The 21,098-nt window shown below is 43.0% G+C and overlaps 1 protein-coding gene across 1 annotated transcript in view; it reads right to left on the bottom strand.

Annotated features, from left to right (window-relative positions):
- The window catches only part of LOC309558024 (uncharacterized protein), a 122,316-nt gene extending 110,088 nt beyond the window's left edge, over positions 1 to 12,228 (bottom strand). The window contains exon 1 of the transcript XR_014225400.1: positions 12,157 to 12,228. The gene's annotated coding sequence lies outside the window, so the exon portion shown is untranslated. The remainder of the gene's footprint in view (positions 1 to 12,156) is intronic.
- Between the last annotated feature and the right edge of the window lie 8,870 nt (positions 12,229 to 21,098).

Here is a 21,098-nt window from a genome sequence, read left to right as displayed (position 1 = left end):
GTGTCCTAGGGGCGTGCTTCTAACTGTGATTTGACATGGCTACTAGTGTAAAAACAGAGATCAACGTTCCTACATTGTAGAACCGTCTGATCTCCATTTTTACACAGAGGAGAATGACAGGCGGCTTGTTTACATTAGCCGCCTGCCTTTCTCCCTTCCCGGCGAACGATCGCGAGTGACCGGTGGACATCGGGTCCGCCAGTCACACGCACTGACTTGTTAGGAAACGAGCTGGGGCCTGCTGAGGCGCACACTCGCCTGCTATTTGCTCACAAGCCGGTGACAGGCTAGTGACGTACCGGTACGTCACTTTGCCTGGCCGGGGCTGACCGTTGCAGTATATGTACTTGCGGCGGTCGGCAACTGGTTAACCAGTGTGGCTCCAGAGAAATTTTTTTTATTTTTCGCATAGATGTAAAAAATCTTAAAGGGTAGCTCCACTTTCAAGGGGGAAAAAAAGCAAATAAAGTAAAATAATATAGCCTATACAATTGTGACACAAGTCATATTGTAATTGAATGTTACATAAAATGACCTTTCCTTCTTTAATCTGCAGCCACTGTGATTTCTGAAAATGCAATGCAATATGGCCGCCTGGAGCTGTTCTGTACACAGAATGTATACTGACCACACCCCCAGAAACATCATTTCTTGCTTGTGTGATTGGCTCCCTGATTTTCCCAGAAGTCTGCACTAAGATACAAATCAGATTTCAGGCATCCACTGGGGAAATTTTTTTTTTGGTGAGATACTCCCAATGGTAACATGTCTAAAAGGATGCAGGTCTGCCAGATTTCCACATCAATGCTCTGCAGCTGCACAGCTGATTGATAATTATAAAACCACTCCCACTAGACCCACTCAGCACAGAGGAACAAACAGGGATTTCTTCAGAATAACAAAAGGTAGGAATCTGCAACAAAGGTTGTTATACAGTAATCCTTGCAATGTACAGAGATCACCCAGAGGGGGGAATGTTTTTTCTCAACAGAAATGGAGTTACGCTTTCATTTTTGACAATAAAAATATTTTAAACCCCCAGAACATTATATATTTTCTGAAAGCAGAGGCCCTTTAGAATAAAAAAGTGATAGTTGCAAATTTTTGATCCCTGTGATATTTGCGCAACTGTTTATTAAAGGCGAATTTTAAGGAAAATATATTATCAAATGAATTTCAGTGCAAAACCACACCCTATAATCCCCATTCTTGGTTCAAATATAAAAGATGAGGTTGCACCGAGTAAATAGATACCCAACATTCCATGTTTTAAAATTTGCGTGCGCCCTCGATATCGCCAAAAACAATGGTGCCCAAAAACCCCAATAGGTGACGTTTTAAAAACCTTCACAGCTCATCATTTTAGAATTAACTAGGAGCTCTTGTACTAGAATTATTGTTCTAATTCTGACGTTTGAAGCAATATGTCACACGTATGGTGCAACTGTGGTTTACATGCGTGTGTACACCCTGGGCTTGCGTTTGCGCAGGTGTGTGGGGCTCTGGGTTTTTTCGGCAATATTTTATTTATTTTATTATAATTTGATTTTTTTTTATTTTTTCTTTTATTTCTATATTTATTTTTACTTGATTGCTATCACATGGGGTTAATAAACGCCTATATGATAGCATTGGGCAGGTGATAGGTACTCTTTAAGAGGACATTAGGGATTCGCATCACATGCTCCTGATGAAGTGGAATATCAGTCCACAGAAATGCGTTGAGCCTATCTTGATGCAAATCATTACCAATACTACAGGTTACCTTTACACATTTATTTTGTACAATTATGACTGATGTATTGTGCAATTTTGATGTATGTACTCCATCTCAGATTTATTGCTTTTTCATTTTACTTACGGTTACTATGTATATGTGCATTTATACAATAAATTTGTTATTATTATTTTAACTATCATGGCCCTTGTCACACGTCTCATTCAAAGTCTCAACCTTCCCCCCTTATGTACACTGAACCAGGATGGAGATGATTTTTCACCTCATTTAACCACTTTACGTCCGCTCACTGTGCCTCTACTGCTGCACAGTGGCTCGTTATCGTCCAGGGGAGGAGTGGCGGCGATCGCCGCCGCTCTTCCCCGATCGTCGGGGAATCTAGTTTGGAGATCCGCCCGCCTGTGTAAACAAAGCGGGCGGATCTGCTAAGTGACAGGGAGTGACAGATCGGAGTGTTCAGCATAGCTGAACATCCGATCTGTCCCTGACTCACTCAGTCACCTCCCCCCCCCCACACGTTAGTAAGCACCAGGCATACATTAACCCCTCCCTCTCCAACAAAATTAACCCCTTCCCTGCCAGTGTCATTTTTACAGTAACAGTGCATATGTATAGCACTGATTACTGCAGTAATGTCACTGGCACCCCCAAAAGTGTCAAAAATGTCAGTCAAGGGTCCGATCTGTCCGCCGCAATGTCGCAGTCCCGCAAAAAAAATCGCAGATCGCCGCCATTACTCATACGAAAAAACAAAAATTGTGGGAGTGGCCCAAAATGGAGCACTCCCACGGAAAACCAACTAAGGATACTCGAGCAAAAAATATAATGTAAAAAGTTAAATTTTATTAAGGCACTTATGCCTGTAAGAATACGAAAATAGGACTCAATACAAGGCAATGGAGGAACACACTGCTTAGACACTTGTTAAAAAACATACAATAAAAAGTGGCATGAAACACATGTAAAGAATGGGACTGGAGCGTGTCAAATCGTTAATGAGAAAGAAAACCAATGGATTATCTGGAGTAGTGGATACACCTAAATGAGAAAATAACAATCAGATAATGGTTCCAATAACTCGTGTATGACCTAACATACCACCAGACATGTATCGAACATGTGGTCGGTACACTTGCCAGGTGGTATGTAATGACCTCTATGGATGCATCCGATAGCACAGTAAATGAACGTACTCCTATGTAAATTAATGAGAATCAATGGCTCACTAGTGCTTAATGAACCTCACGGTGTGTCCATGCAGGTGTATGTATGAGGCACAAGGAAGTCCTGCAGTCCTCTCAAAGGGAAGGAATAAGCTTCACTGCAAAAAAAGGGACAAAGGGTAGGTCTCAAGGAGTTGATGATATAACGGATTACCACATACCCGATTATTTTTGTTTCGCCGCCATTACTCGTTTAAAAAAAAAAACACCAAAAATTAAAGAAATCTTCCCCTTAGTTAGTAAACGCAATAACTTTTGCGCAAACCAATCAAAATACGCTTTTGCCAAACATAGGTAGCAGAAAACAAATTGGCCAAAAATTTTAAAAAAAATTAGATTTTTACATCTTTTTTGGGGGGAATTTCATATAAAAAAAATGTTAAAAATATTGTTATTTTTTTCAAAATAAACGCTCTTTTTTTGTTTATAGCGCAAAAAGTAAAAATCGCACAGGTGATCAAATACCACCTCTCTCTGTTTGCTGAAACAAACCAACTCTGAAAGCTCTGTTTGTGGGAAAAAAGGACGTAAATTTAGTTTGGGTACGGCGTTGCACGACCGCGCAAGTGGTTAAAGTCCCAAACCTTCCTTATTGCTATCCAATCTCTCTCCCAGAGCCGCTAGTGTTCTGTCAAAAACTCCAACTCACCAAAATCTCCAATCCCGTCACTTCTGGTGACTCTACAGCAGGAATAATTGGAGATTTTGACCACTTGGTGTTTTCACGGAACAGGCGGCAGCGTATACACTCCGGAACACGCTATAATGAGTGGACATTTTTATGTGGGGGAGGTGCTTTGACTGGGGGAAGACAGAAATCTGTGTTCCTGATTAGCAGAAACACAGGATCTCTATCTTACCCACTGACAGAACAGCGATCTGCCTTGTTTACATAGGCAGAACTTTAGGTCTGCTGGACCACGTGATTGGCTTCTGCTGTGTCCAATTTCAATGGGATTGGGTCAGTGGTGGCACGCATTCGCGCCCCAGACCCAGAACAAAAAATGACATACAGGTACGTGATTTCACGCTGAAGGGCCGCCCTGCTGCAGTATATCTACGTGGGGTGGTCCGAAAGCAGGTAAACCCAAAAGCAAACATTTATTATATTGCAGACTACCAATTCTTAGATGCAATGGCTGCATTAGTTTTCTTTTCTTATGCTTTCTTCATTTTATTTTCACCTGGTCATCCTTCCAGTAAGTCTGTTGTTTTTCAACAGAACAAGCTATCCTGCAGATGTAGCAGTTAGAGGGTTGGGACAAACCATTTAACACTGACAGCGGTGCTTAAAGTGATTGGGGATAATTTATTAATGAATAACTTTTATACGAAAATAAATCTGTTTGCTGTAACTGATTATAAAGTATTAGCTGGAGTTTGGCTTACGTGTGTTGAAATCTCCTAGTACATCTAACGTACCCCCCCCCCCCCCCCCACAGATTGACAATGCTGCTGTCCAAATTTTCCCCCCTGTGCTTGTTCATCCAGAGTGGGGACACTCTAATACAGGAGGTGTGTTACTGGCCAGATCACTAGGTAAAAAAAAGAGTGAAAAAAGCCAAAAAAAAAAAAGAAAACAAATGCAGCCACCACATCTAAGGATTGGTGTTCTGCCTCCAGTAGGATATGAATTAGGTTGTTTTGCCTGCAATATCAGATTTGATCACAAGATGGAGCCAATGGTAAATTTACTGTTTTTGCTGGAAGTTAGAAACTGTTCACCTTTAACAAAAGTTCCCACAAGTCTTCAGTCTAAGGAAGAGATACAGGTGCATCCTGGGAGCTCAGACTCCATTTTAGAAACTGAAAGAAGGAACCAGCTTTCAGAGCACATACTGGACTAAAACTTGCATCTGCTTGCATCTCCTAAAGGCAGCATCACTGGTGAGAATTACTTATCGCCATCTAAAGCTTAGCTTATTTCTGTATACTTCATATACTGATTATATGTATCTGTATTTGTTTTTTCAGAATACTTTTATCCACCTTGTATTGTTAATAAAGCTTCCAGATTGCACTTAGTCTGGCTTATTACAGAATAGAAGTGTTTAGCTGCATGTCGAGCTACACACAGGGACAAAACAATTGGTAAGCTGCAATATATTAAATTTTGGGTTTATGTGAAAGTTCACTTTTTTAAAAAAAATGAAAAGGTAACTAACACTCTGCAAACCTTTACACTCCCCCCTCCCCCACCCTCTGCTCCTCACTGCACTTACCCCTGTGGATGATCCAGCCAGTAGAGAGGTCCTGGGGTTTGAAAACTGCGCTGTTCTTCCTCCTCCAGGGGGGCTGGAACATATCAGAGCAGTTCTGAAAAGGTGATCTATCACTCTACAGTTTCTATTGCTGAGTCAAAGTGAACCTGTTCATGGCTAAAGCAATATGTTCACTTAACCACTTGCCGACTGCCGCACAACTATTTACGTCGGCGGTCAGCCCCTCACAGGCAGAGCGACGTAGTACTACGTCGCTAGCCTGTGAGGGTCTAGGGAGCGAGCGTGCGCCCCCGGAGGCGCACTCCCGCGCGGTCACGAACCCCCCCGCGCGTGTGACCGGCGGACCCGATGTCCGCCAGTCACTCGGCGATCGTCGGTGCAGAGGGAGAAAGGCAGGCGGCTAGTGTAAACAAGCCGCCTGTCATTCTCCCCTGTGTAGAAACAGTGATCATACGGTTCTACTATGTAGGACCTTTGATCATTGTTCCTACACCTCAAGCCACAGCCAATCATAGTTAGAATCACGCCCCTAGGGACACACATAACCCCTCCCTCTCCAAAAAGTAAACCCCTTCACTGCCAGTGTAATTTTACAGTAACAGTGCATATGTATAGCACTGATTACTGTAGAAATGTCACTGGTAACCCCAAAAGTGTCAAAAATGTCAGTCAAGGGTCCGATCTGTCCGCCGCAATGTCGCAGTACCGCAAAATAAATCGCAGATCGCTGCCATTACGCGTTAAAAAAAAAAAATAACAAAAATTACAAAAATCTTTCCCTTTGTTAGGGAAGTGGTGGGCTTGAGCACGATATGGCCATATGGTGGAACTAAATCCCCATTTTTATTTATGGATTGTCTCCATTTTTGATAGTCATTTCTTTTGCATTTCTTTTGCATTTCTTTTGCATGGTTGCGCTATTCTTTTTTAATATACATGTTGCTTGGTCCATAGCTGCACCGGCTTTAGATATACATGTTCAGGGTTTGCTCCCCCAATTTTTTGCTTGTTTATTAAGTAAACGCGATAACTTTTGCGCAAACCAATCAAAATACCCTTTTTGCGATTTTTTTTTTACCAAACATATGTAGCATAAAACAAATTGGCCGAAAATGTTAAAAAAATTTGATTTTTACATTTTTTTGGGGGTAATTTCATATAAAAATATGTGAAAAATATTGTTATTTTTGCAAAATTTACGCTCTTTTTTTGTTTAAAGCCCATGATCAAAAAATCGCACAGGTGATCAAATACCGCCAAAAGAAAGCTCTGTTTGTGGGAAAAAAAGGACGTCAATTTCGTTTGGGTACAGCATCGCACGACCGCGCAATTGTCCGTTAAAATCACGCAAAATAAAGAATCGCAAAATAGGCCCTGGTCAGGAAGGGGGTAAAATCTTTCGGGGCTTAAGTGGTTAAAGTTGACCAGAACTCAAAATTGATGGATTACTATTTGTAGGGAACATTTAAAAATAATAATTAGGCCTAGGCAGGGCCCTGGAAAATGTACCGTTTGTCTTACATTTCTCCTGAAAGATAGCAGTGCACTTCCTGGTGTATGAGCGTGCCTAGGCACCACGGTACCTGCAGCCTCATAGTAATATACATCTATAATGTGAGCAAGCCTGGGTGAAGTGGTAGGCAGAAGAGGTGGTCACCTTAGGTGTTTCAGTAGTAGGGGGCACAAAAAGGGCAGGACCTGCACCCTATGCTGCTTACGACTCCATTCACACTTGCGCGACTTTGGAGTGCAACTTTGACGCAACTTTGGGTGGGTACGACTTGGATGTGACTTTGGCTTTGACCACTGATAATAGACAACTGTCGCATGTACGACTTTCATGCGACTTTTGAGAGTTAACTTTGAAGTCTATGGCCCTCAAGTCGCATGAAGGTTGGTGCATGAACTACTCTGCGAGGGCCTCAGGGTGGGGGGGTAGATACGAGCCTCTCTTGGTGGAAGACTTCTGTCCTCCTCTCTGCTTCTGACTGCTGAGACAAGGAAGGGGAAACAATGAAGGGGTTGCCGTAGCTGCAGGAGAGCTGCGAGGGTCACATGAAATGGCCTGGAGGGCCAGATTCGGCCCTGGGGCCTTGTGTTTGACTCGTGTGCTCTAGGACCACAAACCACCTATCCGGTCAAAACACATCTGCATAAGGTTCACAAAGATTGCTAGTCATCAAGCGGACACAGTATATGATTTTATGTTTTGACTGCAGATATGCTTTAATTCCTGTTATCTGTTTGTATTGTATCTGTATCTTGACCAATCTCTACTCCTATCAATTTCAGCAGCAGGAATGAGTAGAACGTTATTATAATTGTTATTATTGGACATTTATAAAGTGCCAAATGCGCTTTACAATATTAAGGAAGACAGTACAGTTACAATTCAATAAATTACAAGAGAGTGAACTACTCATGCCTTGTCTCTTTCTTCATGTCATGCCGCATGGCATGAAGAAGGAGACAAGGCATGATGAAGAAAGAGGCATGGCATGAAGGAGACAAGGCATGATGAAGAAGGAGGCATGGCATGAACAGGTGGCTTGGCTAACTAGGTAGAGGAACAGGGTGACCCATCTTAGGTTGCCTGTGTGTTCTTCACGTCTGCCCACCATCACATGCTAGTCCCATCCCCACCTCTCATCAGCACATGGAAGGATTCCAGGCAGGGGGCTGACACAACAGCTGCAGGTGTCAGAGTACAGTGACGTGCTGTTCAGCCAATCTCGTCATTGCTCCTCCTGTCACAGGTGTCACAATATCACTCCACCTGTGACAGGAGGAGCCGAACTTTACAGGAAGCAGCTGCGCCGCTCAGTTCTTCTCACTGACAAGAGATTTTCACTGATGGCTGATGAGTACAGCCGGGATATCGGGCTGCGTTTGCGGGTGTCAGTGAGTCGCCAGCAGGCATTATGCGGCAGGCTCCCGCACCTCGCGGGAAACTTGGGTAGCCTGGAAACCGGCGGCAGGGCACCCCTAGGCGGCAGTGCGCCCTAGGCATCTGCCTAATTTGCCTTACTGGTAGCGCCGGCCCTGGCCCGAAGTAAAGGAGAGAAGAGACATGGACGGAGGGCCTGCACGACAGGGGTTAAAGGGGTTTGGGAAAGGAGGGGTTTTCAGGCCAGTACGATAGAACATATAAGTGGAGGGACTTCCTAATTGGTGTCTTGCCAGGAATGGGTGGAGCTACAGGGAGAGGTCAAGCTAGGGGCCTTAGAAGGTCTTCAGTCGGAGGAAAGCTGCATTGGTGAATATTTCCCTCCCTCCCCTTTTTCTTGTTTTTCTGAATTTTGGTTCTGCGGTCCACCGCCCTTGTTTTGGTTTTTGTTTTTAAAGAGGCTTTCTTCTTTTGAGGTGGTTCTTTGTCATGGCAGCAAGCGGGGTACAAGGTCCTGGTAGGTTAGTATGGTGCAAACTTATACTTGGTAGGGACCCGTCTGAGGTACAGCTCCCAGTAGTTGTTATGTTGGTTTCTGTGACTGGTTGTCTCCGAGTAGGTGTTGTGGCGGCTGGAGGCCTAATTAAGTCGGACGTAGGTACCTCCTTCTTTGATGCCTACCGGGACCTTGAGGCTCCAGTAAAAAACTGGGTTTAAGGTGTTATTTACCTGTTATGTATACAGTTTGTTAATAAAAGACTGCTTTGGCCATTTAACTCCAACCTGTGGTCACGTGGTTGGAGGAGGAGGAGAGTGATGGTCAGAGCAGAATGGAGACAAATCCTCTTTAACCACTTAAGCCCCGGAAGATTTTACCCCCTTCCTGACCAGGGGTTTTTTGCGATTTTTTACTGCGTGAATTTAACGGACAATTGCGCGGTCGTGCGACGCTGTACCTAAACGAATTTCACATCCTTTTTTTCCCACAAACAGAGCTTTCTTTTGGTGGTATTTGATCACCTGTGCGATTTTTTGATCATGCGCTATAAACAAAAAAAGTGCTTAATTTTTGCAAAAATAACAATATTTTTCACATTTTTTTATATGAAATTCCCCCCCAAAAAATGTAAAAATCAAAATTTTTTTAACATTTTCGGCCAAATTGTTTTATGCTACCTATGTTTGGTAAAAAAAATCGCAAAAAGCGTATTTTGATTGGTTTGCGCAAAAGTTATCGCGTTTACTAACAAAGGGAAAGATTTTTGTCATTTTTGGTGTTTTTTTTATTTTTTAACGAGTAATGGTGGTGATCTGCGATTTTTTTTTTTGCGGTACTTGCGACATTGCGGCGGACAGATCGGACCCTTGACTGACATTTTTTACACTTTTGGGGGTACCAGTGACATTACTGCAGTAATCAGTGCTATATATATGCACTGTTACTGCAAAAATGACACTGGCAGGGAAGGGGTTAACTGTATTGGACAGGGAGGGGTTAAGTGTGTCCTAGGGGCGTGTTTCTAACTGTAGTGGGACATGGCTATTGGTGTAAAAACAAAGATCAATGGTCCTACATAGTAGAACCGTCTGATCTCCATTTTTACACAAGGGAGAATGACAGACGGCTTGTTTACATAAGCCGCTCTGCCTTTCTCCCGCTGTACCGACGATCGGCGAGTGACCGGCGGACATCGGGTCCGCCGGTCACATGCCCGCACTCCTCCCTGAACGAGCCGAGGCGGGCGCGCGACTCAGCGGGCGCGCGCTCGCCCGCTCGCCCGCTATTGGCTCCAATTCCAGTGACAGGCGAGTGACGTAGATCTACGTCACTCTGCCTGGCCAGGGCTGACTGCCGCAGTAAATATACTGTGCGCAGTCGGCAACCGGTTAATACCCTAGTCAAGTGAAGTTCAAGCCTAATGCCTGGTACACATTTCAAGTTTTATTTCGTTCAACCCAGCTGGCTGAAAAAAATAAAACTGTCAGCTCTGGTTCGAGCCGCTTTATTAACTATGCAAAGTTAGTACAGTGATCTCCCCCGCTGAGCTGTTGTGTTCTGACAGGGGGACCCCCGCCAGAACACTGCGATCAGCGCTCTCTGCCATTGGCTGAGAGCGCTAATAAGGAGTTAGTCGGTTGTTGGTTTTCCAGCATGATCGTCCAACAGAAGCTGGCTAAACGGCCGGCTTCTGTTGGACAGACTGTCATATCGTGCAACAAAATGCGAGCGATAAGTCGTCCGATTATCTGATCGTGTGTACGAGGCATAAGGCTCAGTTCACACTGGGGCGGCACGACTCCTTACTACTTCGGGGGCCACTTGTGCATTCCCATGCACCACGACTTCAGAGCGACTTGCATGAACTTCACATAATGGAAGTCTATGCAAGTCGCCCCGAAGTAGTACAGGACCCTTTTTCTAAGTCGGAGCTACTTGTGTCGCTCCTATTAAAACGGGTCCTGTAGTGGTCAATGGACCGCGAGGGAGCGCGACTTGTCAGGCTGACAAGTCGCCTGACAAGTCGCGCTAGTGTGGATCGAGAGTAAGGCTGCTGATAAACGGATGTTTAGTAGTTGGGCGTTTTTTTCAGCAGCCCCTGATCTCTCCTCTGTTATCTTATCTGTCCATGTACATCGATAAGTTTACAGTCATTTAGAGGCAGTTGAGTTAAGTGGAATTTTCTTGAAAGCAAAAAAAGCCATTCAGACGGAAGTTTATTTGCATTTTAAAAACCAAATGCTTGTAACAGCGTGCAAACGCGTCTAAGCGTGGTAACTCGCATTTATAAGCGTTTCTTTTATAGGTGTTTTCAATGGGTATACATTTCTTACCATTTTACAATGTAAAAACGCTTCTAAACGCAAATGCCGCTAAACGCGCATAAACGCGGTGTACAAACGCGGCGTATAAACGCGGCAAAATTGACTTTTTTAACCATCGGTTACTAGCTGTCAAGTTCCAGCGTTTAGGAGAGGTTTCAGACGTCCCGTGTACATGAAGCCTAACTATTGTTAAAAATGTTCCCTCCCCCCTCCTCTTCCCTATCCTGCCTACCCTGTGTAAACAAAAATCTGCATACTTACCTTTTTTTTAGTCTGCTCTGCTCCAGTCAGGTCACATGATCCTGCAGATCCGGCTCCCCTGTGTCATGGAGCACTCTACAACGTCTCCCTCCTCTCCCCTGCAGCAGCTGCTCACTGACACAGGAGAGCTGGAGCTGCAGGATCATGCAACCAGACTGGAGAGGACTAAAAATCTGTAGGTATACAGATTTTTTTTTTTACACTGGGTAGGCAGCATAGAAACGGGGAGGGTAAATTTTTAAGAATAGTTAGTGTTAGGTTTTAATTCCCCTTTAAATTGGCCCTGATTATCATACTTAAAGCGGAATTCCGGCCTCGGAATAGTTTTTTCAATAAAAATACCCCCGGGACAGTCAGGGCTAGTACATTTCATAATGGATAGCCTCTAAACTGTCCCAGGTCGCACTTACCTTTTAGAAGAAATACTTACCTTGAAAATGTATTTTCCAGCGCTGCCATCTCAGGTGTGGGCAGCTGAAGCCAGGGTGTCCTCTTCGGCGTCCTCTTCCGTGTCCTCTTCGGTCCCAGAATGCCTTGCCCCGGCCCCGCTCGTCACTTCTGGTGCAGGCGCAGCATCCCTGCACAGCTTCTGGGCATGCCCAGAAGCTGTTTAGCAGGGAATGACACGCCTCCACCGGAAGTGACGAGCGGGGCCGGTGCAGGCGCATTGATTCCTGGGAGTGGTGACGCTCAGCTCCCAGGAGTCAACACAAGAAGGAAGTGACGGCGCGGAGGGAGGAAGTAGAAGAAAAGTATGGTATGGTAATTGCAAAAAAAAAAAAAAATCAGGACTATCCATTTCTTTTTTAGGTGACACTGAGCAAGCGAATGGCCCAAAGTGGATTTTGAGGCCGGAACTCGGCTTTAAGATCACCCATGAAGCTCACAGGAGTGTTCATTATACAGTTCCTGCAAACATCCACTTCAGAGGTCAGTGTTCTAATCCCGCAATATCCCTCCCTCTGGCTGTAAATTGGATAATTACAAGGCACGGGTATTTACCTCTGCGGTAATTGTCCATTGTGTACCTGGCTGGAGAGCGACAAAGTGCACAGTAGTCAGGATCCCCTGTAAATGGTCTGGGTACTACAGAAGAATAGCTCAGTGATAAATCCCTAAATAACCAGCAAATGTGCGCATGATGCAATGCCTGCTGCCCTAAGTGTTACTTTTACAACACATGAGTGTGAGTCAGTTCCTGGAACTGTAATGAAAGGACCTATTCATCTCCTATCTCTGCACCTATCAGATCTCCATATCTGTTTGCAGATCCTCGCTGACCCCATACACACTATCTGATAACTGCATTAACCCTTTTTTTTGCGGTCATTGCACACGTTAAAAAAAAAAAAAACATTTTAGGCCTGAAGATTGCAATTTTGTACACAATATTTCCACAAGTAACGGCCCTAAAATGATTGCTTTCACTGTGTGCGAATCGATATGCAACATGTTTATCGCAAGCAGCGTTTTCACACATATGTACCCCTGATGATTGTGTTTAAGCTCATATGTGCGTTAGTTGGCTCAAAATATTTTAGTGGGGGGGGATTTTAAGTGCTTGTCTGTAACTTTATTTTTTTACATTTTCTTTTTATTTTCACTAAAACCTTACATATCACATAGGGGACAAATGTTCCCTATGTGATATAATATTTTTAGGACTGGTTCTCTTTAAAAAAAAGTTCAGGAAACTAAAACCATAACATCCTACTCACCTATATGGCTGCCACAATAATTCCAGCTGCAGCTGTGTCCCCCCCGCCTTTAAGACCAAGAACCGAGCGATCAAACACTGCTGATCGCTCAGCTCTTGGTTCTCAGCCTGCAGTGAGCTGGTGACTGTCAGTCATCGGCTCTTTGCTCTGCCCCTCCAACGCTCAATGGAGCACTGTAGCACTGGCCTGTGGAGGGGATGGGATGGGAGTATCTGGCTCAGGCTCTCAGCGGCTCACTGACTGACTGTAAAGTCAGGATCTTACCTGAGCCTGGACTGGCTCAGCCGACAGCGGGCTTTTAGCTATACTTCCTCTGTGGGTCTTAGGAGTGCAGTTAGTTCTGCACTCCTGTGACACACAGGAGAAATATAGCCAAAAAAGCTTTGGCCGTACTTCGCCTTTAATGAGACATCAGAGATCTTTTAGACCCCTAATATCTCACTTGCCCTCCATTGAAGCTGTTTCTTTCTGCTGTTCTGTATAGTTTTAATTTATATCATAGAGACCAGGCATTGGAAAAGTCATTGTCTTCTTACACTGAAGAGTTGGAAAACATCCTCTGTGCTACACTAAGGTAAACAACGTTGAAATCAACTTCTGGTCATATTAAAGAGTTAAGCTGCCTGGATTTTGCCAAGTCAGTAAGTGGCCATACTGTCTGCACAGACTGGGTCTAAAGTACTGTATGTCACTGCATATATCTGCATTTAAAACAGAATAGTTACATTTTTGTTCTTGGGTTTAGTGCTGTTTTTAACAACATGCTAGTTTAGTGGTTAAAACCAGGAAGATAACATGTATCTGTAAGCATTGCGTTCTCTAATAACTACTTAACAACGTGTTAATAAGTAACATGCCCATTATATAAGATGGATGCATGAATGGATGACATTAAGTTTGCTAAACTTTTGTATATATAAAAAAAAAACTGCCTTTTTTCCCCCTAAAAATAATGCTCATTTCATTGAACCAGTACAGTATAGCCACGTGGCCATATTAGGTCAATGATGTCACAACCATCCATGCCCTCTTTTTGGCATGCAGGTGAATGCCCCGGCTGCAGATGAGTGGGCCAACACTGATCGCTTCCTTCTGGATTTGGTCGAACATGGTTTCAGACTGAACCCAAGCTCATCCTTATTTTTTATCTAGAGCAATGCTTTTGATTATCCTTCCATTTTTGAGATGCTATCAAAGGTGTCTCCAAACTTTCTAAACAAAGGGCGAGATTACTGTCCTCCAGACATTAGGGGAGCTAGACTGTGGTCAACGGGAGTAGAAAATGCCCCAACATTAGCGAGGGTAGATGATGTCTCAGGCTTGGTGGTCAGTGGATGTAAAAAAAATTACATAGAGCCTGTGGTCAGTAGGTGGAGGAGTAGAGTCTCATCATTGGTATTAGTGGTAGGAGTAGTGCCCCTTTGTTGGCATCAGTATCGGGAATAGTGCCCCATTGTTTATATCAGTGGGAGGAATTATGCCCCATTGCTGGTGTCAGTAGGAGGAATAGTGCCCTGTCGATGGTGTCAGTGGGAGTAATAGTGCACCATAATTTATATGTTGAAGAAATTATGCCCCATTGTTGGTGTCAGTGGGAGAAATAGTTCCCCGTCGATGGTATCAGTGGGAGTAATAGTTCCCCAGCTTTGGTTTCAGTGGGAGGAATTATGCCCCATCATTGGTGTCAGTGGGAGAAATAGTTCCCCGTCGATGGTATGAGTTGGAGGAATAGTACACCATAATTTATATCAGTGGGAGGAATTATGCCCCATTGTTGGTATCAGTGGGAGGAATAGTGCCCCAGCTTTGGTATCAGTAGGAGGACATATGCCTCATTGTTTGTGTAATTGGAAGGAATGGTGCCCATTCGTCTTTACCAGTGGAAGGAATAGATATATAAACAAAAAAAGCAAAAAGGCTCAAGCTACACCTCGATATAAACTTAGGGAGGAATATATTATTCCAATTAATCCCTGCCAAAAGATAACCGTCAATAATAATGATGTTAAAAGAGAGTGTAAGACCCTAGAGTCTAGATCAATCACAGCATATATTTAAAGAGGAAAGAGTCTCCAAGAATTTCATCACAGAGAAAAAAAAAAGGTTTTGACAATACAAAATTATTTCTATTCGAAAAATACAAATATTAAGAAATTGAGGCATTGATTCGTTCCTTCTCACCACTAATGGCACTTTTCCACTGCAAGTACTGGCTCGGCTCTACTCGGCCCTGCTTGGCCCGGTTTGGTTTTCCACTGCATTGTACTGCATTGTACGGTGTTGGAACGGTTTGGTACGGTTTGGTATGGTTTGCTTTTCCATTAAAGTAGTACTAAAGTAAGTGGGTGGGATAACAACGATTCTCTGACCAATCAGTGGCTAGTAGTGACTGCATACAAAGGATTGTGGGATATGGTACCGGTATGGTACCTCTTGGAACCACAATCAAGGTGGTACTGTTTAGAGAGCCGTACCGTTCGGTTCCATGCAGTGAAAAAGCCCCATAACTAACCCATACACCCCCACCACAGGAGTCAATCAACATTGTGAATATAATGACACTAAGTACAAAATAGCAGAGTGCTTAATGTGTACATACTTCAAAATAACAATAAAAATATGTAAATTTTAATGCAGATATTCAAACCTAGAGAAGACAGAGGAAGATATAGATATTGTGCTATACTGGTAAAATCTACCCACTCAAAACTTTTGATCGGTGGTCAAGGAAAGGGACCACAGATTTTACAAGTGATCCGGACCTCATAGACATCAAGGATATTATCCAATGGAGTCTATGTGGTGAGAATTGTAATTATAGGAAGGATGTCAGAGGTTATTGTTCCAAAAAGGCTGATAGATTGCACTCAGTATTTAACTCATGGGGATACAAAGTACCTAGTCGATGTATCCACATATTTTCCTTTTAAATGAGGATCCTATCAAAGTCCCCCCATCTAGCAGGTAAATAAAACTATAGATGCCCTTGACCTTTAATCCTCTGGGATCACCCCCATGATGTTGTAGGAAGTGCACTGCAAGTGGACGTTCATCATCCTTTTTCCTAATACTCTGGACATGTTCACCAATCCGGACTTTCAACTGCCTTTTCGTTTTGCCCACATAGGCAGACTTGTATAAAGTACTCGAAATTTCTACTTGAGTAAAAGTACAAGTGCTCGATCAAAAAATTACTTGAGTAGAAGTGGAAGTGCTCGCAGAAAAAGTTACTTAAGTAGAAGTACTAAAGTATTCAACATTTTTTTTACTTAAGTATTGCAAGTAATTTTTTCAAAAAATTTGCTACTTAAGTACTAAAAGTAAAAAGTACCAGTAGTTTTGAAAAAAAATTTCTACTCAAGTACTGAAAGTAGAAGTACAAGTACTGTGTTATGTAGTTATTAAAGAAATAAGTCAAAAGTTTGAACATCATATTGTTTTTATTATTTCAAATGATTTATTCAAATGATTAACCTGTGTTTGTTAGTAGTTTCTTGATGCACTTTAAGCGCTGTAGCACCATTTATTTGTTTGTTTCATATTTTCTTTTTATTGGAAAGATTTGGTATAGCAGCTTTTATTATACACAGCCTTTATTTTCGTATGCGCTGATTTACAAATGACATTATACACATTTTTTTGAACTTTATGCAACCTGCCATCTACTGTTCTGGCAGTGGTAATTTTTTTAAAAGTAACGAGTAACTATGCAGTACAAAAAAAAAAATACTTGAGTAGAAGTATCGAAATCATCGAAAAAATGTAGTGAAGTAAAAGTAGAAGTAGGAGAAAAAAATTCTACTCTAGGAAAGTACAGATACCGCATTTCGGTACTTAAGTACAGTACTTAAGTAGTTCTACTTCGTTACTATACATCTCTGCACATAGGATTGACCACAAGGACAGGTAAGCATATAGATAACCCGAGTGGTAGAGCAGTTGATAAAATGTTGAATCTTAAACCTGTTGTTCCCGTCCGAGCTAGTGAACGTGTCCGTTTTTTCTACATACTTACAAATCGTGCAACCTCCGCAGAGGTTTATACCCCGTAGGGGTGGGAGATGCATTAGCCAAGTATTTTCACTTGTACTTCATTACTCTGAGGGAGTAAGGCTGTCCCCTAGATTTCTGGAGTGGCGAGCTGTCATAAGAGGACGAGTCCCCACGATCTCCGCCAACACAGGAGATCTTGTAAGTATGTGCCAATGTTGATTTAAAATTGATGTGACTGTAATGTTCCGGTACCTTTGGTACCCTAAATTACACTTTCCACAAGTGTATGCGCCCCACCATTTACTTTTGGAAAGGTGCGCATACACCTTTAAGACTGGAGCTGTCATCACCCAGCGCCGGACTAGATGGCTATTTAAAGCGCCGGTTCTCACTCACATGTGTTCGTTCAAACACCCTTACCTGGATGCTAACCTTGCTTGAAGCTTCCATGCTTGCAAGCTTACTTCGCTGACGGAACCTCGCTGCGCTGATCCCTGTATCCCGCTACTGGATCATCCGCCTCTCCTGAACCACCCTTCGGCTGTATCGCTAATAGTGCTAAGTACCCCGCAGGGGAATTCAGGGGACAGGGGAATATAAACTTATACTAAGCTTACACTATCTAGCTCTGCATAGTAAAGACTGTTTATCACATCTGCATAACTAGATTGCTAGCTCTTGAGACTACTGCTACTTTTCTGCACTGGGTTGATCTCTTTTGTATGTCCACCTGCTATTCTATCATCTGCTATCATACAACATTGCTAAACCTTCCTGCATCCATCTGCTACTGTCTCACCTTCAAGTGTCTATCACCTACCACCTCCACTCAACCTATCCCTCAACCTTCATCATTGTGTTACCACATACATAAAGTCACTCTAGGAACCAGTTTGCTAATTGTGTGTATTTACTGGCTGAAATAAGACCTTCCACACATGATGAGTCATTGAGGTTGGGAATGGTATCTCAGCATATCTCTTACATGACTACTGACGTGGAACTATTTCTGCAGCTGAAAATCCACACCATATAAGAAACGCAGGAGCGTTACAGATTGAACGAACCAAAAAATGGATTCAGCAGAAATAACCACTCAGGTGACACAATTAAAACAGCAAGTATCTGCGTTAATACACGCACTTGCTGAATTAAAAGAAGACAATCAGGCTCTGTCGCAGCAGGTAATTAGACTGACACAACTTACCTCTGCTCAGTCCCCTGAACCCAAGATAAATCCCCCTTTGGTATTTTCAGGCGATCGCAAAAAATTTTGCGAATTTAAAAACGCATGTGAGTTACTTTTTTTGCTAAAACCTCGTACCTACCTTACTGATCACATTAAGGTTTGTACTATTATTTCTTACCTATCAAACGATCCTCGAGCCTGGGCAGATTCTCTTTTTGAGAAAAACGACCCGCTTCTCAACTCCTATGCCTTGTTCCTGGCAGAGCTCACTAGCCTATATGATGACCCCAATAGGCAGAGTACTGCTGATCTTCAGTTAAGATCCTTGAAACAAGGAAGGAGGCCTGTAGAAGACTTTGTCGCAGAGTTCAAGAGATGGACCCTTGATTCAGAATGGAATGATGCATCTCTGAAAACCCAATTTAGGCTTGGCCTATCAGAAACCGTTAAGGACGAGCTCGCCCGAGCGGATCTGCCAAAAACCCTGGATGCACTAATACAACTCAGTATTACCATAGATAGAAGACTACGAGAAAGAAAGGCTGAAAAGATGGGAATGCCATTATCCGTTTCCTCTCGGAGTCTGGCCGTTGACCCCGTTCCTATGGAGATAGGAACCATACGCCCACCGCTATCAACTATGGAAAAAGCCAAAAGACGAAATGAAAATCTCTGCTTGTACTGTGCATCCCCAGGTCACAAGATAAACGTCTGTCCCCTAGTCAACAAAAAGAAGGGTGAGTGTTCACATGTCTCCCTAGGAGGATTGACAACTTCATTCACTAACCCCTACATTTCTGTTTTTTTGACATTACAGTGGGACCAGAACAGGATTACTATTAAGGCCATGATTGACACAGGATCTTGTGGAAATTATATGGATATATGTTTTGCTGCTTTAAATAAAATTCCTATTATTTCTAAACTCAAACCTGTCTCAGTAAGTCTTATTACCGGTGTTCCGTTATCCTCTGGTCCGATCACCGATCAGACACAAGCACTTCTAGTCACTATTAACGAGTCTCATAGGGAGACTTCTACCTTCGATTTAATACCATCACCCCACTTTCCCATTGTGTTGGGACTTCCCTGGTTGCACACACACCAACCAACCATAGATTGGAAGAAACGGTCCTTGACCTTCCCTTCTTGTTATTGCGAGGAAACGTGTAACCTCCCGTTTTCCGGGAAGATTCTGTCTGTGGTGACAGATGAGATTGCACCACTATGTTATCAGGATCTTTCTGAGGTTTTTCTTGAGAAAAATGCTCAAGCATTACCTCCTCATCGAGACTATGATTGTAGCATTGATCTACTCCCAAATAGCAAATTGCCGTTCGGTCATGTTTATCCTCTTTCACAGGATGAACTTGCCCATCTCAAAACCTATTTGGATGAGAACTTGGAAAAAGGTTTTATTAGACCTTCCACTTCTTCCACAGCAGCAGGACTCTTTTTTGTTCGCAATAAAGATTCAAGTCTCAGACCTATCATCGACTACAGGAAATTGAATGCTATCACAATAAAAGATCGCTATCCTCTACCGCTTATCCCTGAGCTCATTGAGCAGGTGCGTGGAGCTACCTATTTTTCAAAATTAGACCTGAAAGGAGCATACAATCTCATTCGAATCCGTGATGGACACGAGTGGAAGACTGCATTCAGAACTAGATACGGATTGTTCGAATATCTTGTGATGCCATTCGGCCTATGCAATGCCCCTGCAGTTTTCCAACGATTTATAAACAATATTTTTAAAGACTTACTAGATGTCTGTGTTGTGGTATATCTGGACGATATACTTATATATTCACGGACCCTGTCTGAACACATAAGACATGTAAGACTTGTATTATCTAGATTGCTTGCACATAATCTTTATGTGAAGCTGAAGAAATGCTTGTTCCATAAAGATGAGGTACTCTTTCTAGGCTACATCATATCCAAAACAGGAATCGAGATGGACATGAGTAAAATATCCTGCATTCAGGATTGGCCTACACCAACTACACGCAAGGCGCTACAGCGATTCCTGGGATTTTCAAATTTCTACAGGAAGTTCATAAAAAACTTTTCTGCTATTGTGAGACCCCTCACACAGCTCACTAGCATAAAAATACCATTTAAATGGTCAGAAGAAGCAAATAAGGCTTTCCACTTGTTAAAGACAAGGTTTACTTCCGCTCCCATATTACGCCATCCAGACCCATTCCTCCAATACATTCTGGAGGTAGATGCGTCAAACATGGCAGTAGGAGCAATACTCTCCCAACGACCTACCCCCACTTCACCACTTCATCCAGTCGCTTTTTTTTCTAAATCCCTGAGCAGTCCCGAGATAAATTACCCCGTGGGTGAAAAGGAACTGCTTGCTATAAAATTGGCTCTGGAGAATTGGCGACATTTACTCGAAGGCACCCAACTACCAATAATTATATACACGGACCATAAAAACCTCCAATATCTTCAGACTAGCAAAACTCTCTCGCATCGACAGGTACGATGGTCACTATTCTTTCTAAGGTTTAACTTCCTAGTGACCTACACACCTGCAGATAAGAACAAAAAGGCGGATGCACTATCACGACTAACTGAAGAAAACTACTTTGAAATCCCTTCCGTTCCTATAATACCTCACAAACGCATTATTGGAGTTGTCCGTTCCTTAAAGGAAGAGGTTCTGCATGGTATAAGTTTGGATTCACCCCCACCACAACTAAATACTGATGCAGAAGGCTTCCTCTACTACAACGACAAACTTTACATACCACCTACCCTACGCACCAAGATCTTGGAATTATCGCATGATGTGCCTATGGCAGGACATATGGGTATGACAAAGACTTTCAATTTGATTTCTCGACAATTCTGGTGGCCTGACATGAAAACATCTATACAAAAATTCGTCTCTTCATGCAATGTCTGTGCCAGGTCCAAAATTGACACTACGAGACCATCCGGTCTACTATGCAGTCTACCAATACCCCAAACTCCATGGGAGGTTTTGTCATTGGACTTCATCGTAGAATTGCCTCCTTCCAAAG

This window comes from Pelophylax lessonae (genome assembly GCF_965119305.1).
Source record: "Pelophylax lessonae genome assembly, chromosome: 6".
Classification (NCBI taxonomy): Eukaryota; Metazoa; Chordata; class Amphibia; order Anura; family Ranidae; genus Pelophylax; species Pelophylax lessonae.
Note: the sequence above shows the minus strand (reverse complement) of the source record. Positions and strands in the feature narration are given on the sequence as shown.